The sequence below is a fragment of the Leptonychotes weddellii genome, chromosome 4 (genome assembly GCF_054177405.1).
Source record: "Leptonychotes weddellii isolate Sample4059 chromosome 4, ASM5417740v2, whole genome shotgun sequence".
NCBI classification, from domain to species: Eukaryota; Metazoa; Chordata; class Mammalia; order Carnivora; family Phocidae; genus Leptonychotes; species Leptonychotes weddellii.
In genome coordinates this window covers 154,640,168-154,646,988 of record NC_138372.1, presented here as the reverse complement: position 1 = coordinate 154,646,988, position 6,821 = coordinate 154,640,168, and the positions used below count along the sequence as shown (strand labels likewise).

Genomic DNA, 6,821 nt, shown 5'->3' with positions numbered 1-6,821 from the left:
AAATACCATATCATTTACCATTTGGCAGTATTTTTTTCCTTGGCTATTGGTGTTATCTTCATGGCCAATCAACGTTTGTACAAATTTTCTATAAGGACAGGAAGACTGTATTTGTTTTCTTCTCGAAAGCAAAACGGCAGACATTTGGTACCTATCTAAATTCATCCCAGTGCAACTCAGAGGTTTTTCACAGTGTTGAACTTCCACAGTCCCATGCAAAAAAGGACACAGATGATGTCTGTATCTCTGTCTTCTTCACTCACTCCTTTTAGTTATTTTCTTTGGTTAGACTCCCATAGCATGATAGAGACTAGCATTCCACCATTCCCTGATATCGCAATATTTAGGTGATCGACCATCATAATGCAACTGACTGAAGCTTTAAATCATGTCTGATTTTCCACTCTGTGAAATAACACAGTAACCAGAGGCAGCAATCAGTGCATGTTTTTGATCTGATAACAAAATATATTTGTTGATGCTATCTTGTTGGGTGCCTAGAGAAGACATGTCTGTGCAGCGGTTCTCAAACCTCGGTGTGCATCAGTATCACCTGGAGGGCTGTTAAACCATAAGTTGCTCTGTCCCCCCCCCAGAATTTCTGAACCAGTAAATCTTGGATAGATCTTGAAAATTTGCATTTCTAACAAGTTTCCATGTTATGCTGATGTTGCTTAGCTGGGTACCAAACTCTTGAGAGCTATTGCTCTGGTAGCTAGTGTTCCAAATCCCTTCTTCAAGGCCAGGGCACCCAACCTCTACCTCCATCCCCCAGGTGGTAATATTGGCTACTGACCACTCACAGTTGTGATGTTTATTGGAAATTGCTCTCAGCCTCTTCCAAGTTTAGGACCTCTCCCAGGGCTTGGCATGAAGCAAATCACTGAGTAAAAGAGGGAAACAAAGGTTTTACCAACCTAAAGAGCTTACCAGAGAGTCAACAGAGGTCTTAGCTTCAAAACTGCACTGTGGGTCAGAATTTTCCCTCTGCTTATTCTTACGTTACTCACTTCCTTACAGGTTTATCCCCCAAGATCACTCCCCAATAAATATTGGCACAAAACTCCCTGTCTCAGAATGTTTCAATGGAATACATTATAAGACAGGGTCAAATAAGATTTTGCACCAAAGTGATTTGAACTGTTGCTCTAAACATAGTCCAAGTGCTCCAGCAAGCACACTGACCTCTATGCTTTTTACCATCATGGAAAATAAAGTCTTATACTATCTGGTCTGAAAAGCATTGTTCAACTCTGTGTTGTCTTATCACAGCCTGTCCTATACCTAGAACTTTTCTTATGCATTAAAGACTAATTCCATACAAAAATAAAATTTGCTAAAGAATTTACAGTATTTAAAGGCACAGCTTTCTCTGCTCAAGCTAGTCTTTCCATTTATGATAAACTGATGGGTTAAGAAGTATTCTAGCCTGATATTTCCTACCTGTTAAATTCGAGATTCAAAACTATTGGTAATGTTGACAAAAATGCTGAATATACCGTTCAACCCTATTAGTTCTTTGCTGATCTTCCTGTTTCTCCTAATACTATCAAACGTATTTTGTAATAACAAAGTATTTTACCTTTGGGAATAGATACGGTGATGAGAACAGCAAGGTAAGTTATAGGAAAAAGACAATACAATTTCATTTCAGTAAAACATGTAAAAATATAGACAATCTATTGGGCCTCACAATCTTTTCTCGTTTACATCTTTTAAAGCTATTTTAGGTGTTCTTTGTGTATAACTCAAAGTAACTGAAAACTTACTGTTCTTAGAATGAAAAATGAAGAAACATAAAAGAAAAAGAAAAAAAAGAAAAATTAAAATCACTCAAGTCTCTTTGAATTGGATTAGAATGGGCAATAATTTACCCACTTATTTTATTAATGAGTAAATGCCAGGGTAAAACTCCCTTTCTCTGCAACTTGTTTGGAGTCCAAGATCTCTTTTGAAATAGCTGCATACTGGGAACTCCCTGGTTGGCCAAAAGAATGCAAGAAAGTGTTAGTGCCTTCATGTGCTTGTAGGACTTCCAAAATAGACACTTTCTTACCCAAAGATATAGCAAGAAGAAGGGAATTTATTCTGAGAAGAAATTTTTTTTTAAAGATTTTATTTATTTATTTGACAGAGAGAGACACAGCGAGAGAGGGAACACAAGCAGGGGGAGTGGGAGAGGGAGAAGCAGGCTTCCCGCCGAGCAGGGAGCCCGATGTGGGGCTCGATCCCAGGACCCTGAGATCATGACCTGAGCCGAAGGCAGATGCTTAACGGCTGAGCCACCCAGGCACCCCGAGAAGAAAAGAAATTGACAGAAGCAGTATCTGAGAAAGAAAAGTCAAAAAGCAAGGCCATATGAAACAAGAGAGTCAGCAAGGAGGGGCATAAGGTCAAGCTACTTTGGCTTATCCCATTTTCTTTTGTGAGAACTTATATTAACTAACTACTGGGCAACTGGCATCTGTCATGAAGTAAATGTCAGCAACTCATAAGATTTCTGCTATATTAAGACATAGAACCCTCTCCATTCATCACATCTCTGGGAGAAGGTGCTTTTTGTAGTGGAAATGCCAGGAGGAAGGTCAGGAACATGGTAGAGGTTCAGATGTGATCCTAGATGTCATTTCAGCCATGTGGCCCGCTTTCTTTCATACTTTCTGACAGCTCTACATCTCTGCACACCCTTTGCCCTGATTATATATTTCATAATAGCTGACACTCCATAGGAAGTCTCCATCAATGCAGACTGAAAGTGGCATGAGGCTCTGCATGAGTCAGAGGGTACAATTCACAGGATGACTACCTCATTGCTGGCACTGGCAGACTCTGGGGAGGCAATGAAAGCTAGAATGATTCAGAATAGGTGACTACCATGATCAGAAGTGTGACATGTATGACTCTACAGCTTGAGTATGTCTCCCTGCTTATGCCAGTCCAAGAGGCAAAGCACTTGTGACCCACAAGTCACTGAAACTGAGAGTGTCATGTGTCACATCTCTAAAGAGATGTTATATGTGCTTGCTGTATATACCCATGGGAAGGACGAGTCATCTTAAAACAATACAATATCTCATAGATTACTTCAATATCTAGTAGACATTTGCTGAGAATCAATTATCCACCTGGCACTGATGAATTTCAAGGAGTTCAGTCAAGGATACAAAACAGAAGTAAAATAATCATGTGACAAGGCACAACTGAATGAGAAAATTATAAAAGTGCAGTTAAAATGAGAGCAAACCATCTCAAGAACAGTTATATCTTAAAGGCAGTGCTTGATTTCTGGTAGTAATCTTAAGGTATAGTCTACCCATGTCTTCAAGCATTCAACACACATTCATGAACATTTAGTTGTACAGGACACCTTGCCTGGTCTGGAGATGGAATGATAGAGTAAAATGAAATGGACAGGAATTAGTGTTTGTTCCCATCTGTGCAAAGTTTAATCTCAACAGTTTGTTAAAATTGTGATAGATGACGCTTGAATAATATAGTATACCTATGATGGAATGAGTGATCCTGGAAATATTCCTTACAAATTCTTTAAGACTTCTCCAATTGTTGGGCAACAGGGAAATTTTAGTAGATACCCATAATCAGTTCTCCTTGCCTAAATGGTTGTAATATATCAAGTGACCAAATTTCCCAGTCCTGCTAGTCAGAGGTCAATAACAATAACAGATACCATTTGCATTTATTCTTTATGCCAGATACCGCACTAGATAATGATCTCTTTTAATTTTCCCAGAAACTCTTTGTGGTAAGAATCATTATCTTCATTCTCCATCTAAGCTGAGACTCAGGGAAGTTAAATAACATGTGCAAATGCATATGGTTAGAAAGAGAGAAGGTGGAACACATATTGAGGTCTGCTTGGTTCCTTGCAGCGGAGAGCACACTCCCCACAGCACTGCCTTGTGGCTTCCCCAATCTCCTTCCATACTCTTCATCTGGAATTTGTTGCTTTTTATTCCCCTGAACTCAATTCCCACACAACTAGTACTGACCTAACCCACTGTTTCTGCCTACCAACATCACTCTTCTGTAAATTTTAAGAGTAAAGATTGGGAATCGTAGTGGCAAGTATAATATTTAAAAGGTTTAATATGTGTTAGGGCTCAGCCCTTGGTTAATCAGAAGAACGCCTGACCAAAAACACCAGCTGAATATCAACTGTGCCTATCACACTCATATATCGAGGTTACTTTTTTCCATTCAGACAAAATTTTACATGGACAACTTACCTTGCTTACTTCATAGAACTGTCATGAGCTATTATAGGTCTCCTGCTGAACACCTCTTACTATATCTTTACATTTTACCTTCTCTTTGATGTATGGAGATATATTATTTGGGGGGAGAGGGTATAATATCTTTAATTTACTTTCAAATGGACTACCCTACCTATTGGTAGGCACACATTGCTCCAGAAACATAAATATAGCTGAACTGTAAATTAACACCCTGGACAAAGAGTTCACTAAGCTTTATGTAACAATGGATGCCCAACCTTTAAAACAAAGTCTCAGATTTGAGACCTAGCCACTGTATAACAAAAAGCAGGATGAGAGCTTTTTTCATACACTAGTTTGTTCATCAGGCCAAAGGAACTTACTCATAATATTGTTAGGAACTGAAAACGGCAAGGGAGAATTTGGATAAAAACATATATTTTTAGTTTACCATGTACCTACCACTAAGAAGTTCTTTAAATCTCACAACTCCATTGCACCCATTTTTCAGGTGAGGAAACCAAGGCACTGGGAGACAGCAGAACCAGGATTTAAGAACAGAGTTTTACTCTAAAGCCCATATTCTTTACTACTTTCCATCATATAGAGACTAAGAACTCATAAAATACGTGGTTTCAAAATGGAAACTCTGGTCAGTATTTTTAACAGCTCTCCTTACAACAAGAACAAAATACCTTCTGTTTTAAGACAGATGAAAGATTTTCAATCTAGCCCTGGCTAATTGTCCAGCCTCAACTGTGGCCATTCCCCTACCTTGCTTTTTATAGTGTACCTATTTCAAATAAGCCATGGATTCTTGTGCCTAAATTTCTTTGTAGGCATGTTTCTCTCTTCCTGGATTGCCCTCACTTGCCTTATTTCCAACTCTCACTCTAATCGCTATCTCAATGCCATCTCTTCCAAGAAGCTCCCCTGATTGCCTCCATCAAGACATATTTTAGGGTTCCTTTCTCCTTGCTCCCACTAGACTTGTATCTATTTGTTTGCATCTAGCATTCATCATGCTACATATTTATTCTTCATTTCTTTCTGTCTTTCCAGTCTACCCTGTTCTCCTGGAGGGAAAGGACAACCTCTGTCTTTATGATTTGGTAGACTGTCAGTATTTACAGAATAAATGATTGAATGATCAACTAAATGATTATACCCGTAAGCATTCATCTGTCAGGAGTAAGAGAAAGCCCAACTCAAAATAGCCTAAATAATAAAGGAAATATTTCAGCTTATATAAAAAGAATATAACGGAAGAATGGTCTTGGTTTCATCCAGGAGCTTATTGATGTTACCAGCTTCTTTCCAGCTTCCTTTTCTTCCTTCGAACACATCCTAAGACTGAGCTCCCCAGCTGGCTACAGTGTAGGTGTCTACAGTTTCTAGAACTACATACATGTTTTTCTGTATCCAGGAAAAAAAACAAAACAAAACGATATCTTTCCTTAACCCATGGAACACTTGCTAGGTTCACTTTGATGGGAATGATCTAGGTTTCTTAGGACAAGGAAAAATATCTTGTCCTGGTTAACTTAAGCTTGGTTAAGAGCCCATTCCTAACCTAAGCATTGTCCCAAGAGGGGTGGGATTAACTTATGCACTTAAGACCACCCTTAGGACTGGTGCTGAGTCCATTCTACCTCAATTCTATGGTTCCTATATAAAAAGGAAGGTGTGGAGTAGATGCTGAGGGGTCCATGACATGTATGAATGTATGAATGGGTTTTTCCACTCTGAACAATCACATATGCTTGTTATTTAGCCATGTAGTAGCACAACATTTTTCTGCAAGCATTTTAAAAGTATCCGTTAGACAGGCAATCTTCTGATGCCAAAATCTGATTTCTTACCAGGATACTACCAGTTTCTCTGTAGTTGAGTAGGCTACAGGAATTCTCCATCACTCCATTTCCCTGACAGATCATCTCAAACCTGAAGCCTTAGCATCTGACCTGAGGATTCCTCTCCAAATCAGAAGAGATCCAAATTTCCCAAGGAGTGTCTGGGACTGAAAGGAAGTTGTTCTTAATCAAATGACTCACATGCTGAATCACAAAACAAGAATCATTTGGGGAAAGGTCGCCCCTCTTGGCTATAACTGCTGAGTGTGTTTCCAGTTAAGTAGATACCCCGAGGTCCTTTTAGAAAGAAGCCAGTACTGGCCAATATTTTCACAGTAGCATCACCAATGGCTGAATGAAAATGGCCCACGACCCAAGGATCCTTCCACCCTTTCTAGTTTTGTGTTCTCTGGGAAATCTTAGACTGAGATGGGAATTTCCCTTGTACCAGGAACCCAAATTGCAATGGAAGTTTCAAGGAAAGTCCATCAATTCTCTACAAGAATGGCATTTAGAATTTAGAACACCCCTCCCAGAAACTGGACAGCAAATTATTTCATTTTCTTTTTCTTCTTAATAATTCACACATGAATTTTTACTACCCTAAAGATGGATATTTGTTGGTGCCATGATTTCAGTACTCTGTTTAGAAAGTTTAGAGTGGGGCGCCTGGGTGGCTCAGTTGGTTAAGCGACTGCCTTCGGCTCAGGTCATGATCCTGGAGTCCCTGGAT

General features: G+C 39.3%; 1 long non-coding RNA gene across 1 annotated transcript in view; it reads right to left on the bottom strand.

The window, feature by feature from the left end:
* Positions 1 to 794: 794 nt before the first annotated feature.
* LOC145720968 (uncharacterized) overlaps positions 795 to 6,821 on the bottom strand; it is a 326,301-nt gene continuing 320,274 nt past the window's right edge. Inside the window, exon 4 of the long non-coding RNA XR_014144360.1 lies at positions 795 to 883. This is a non-coding gene — a long non-coding RNA (uncharacterized LOC145720968). The remainder of the gene's footprint in view (positions 884 to 6,821) is intronic.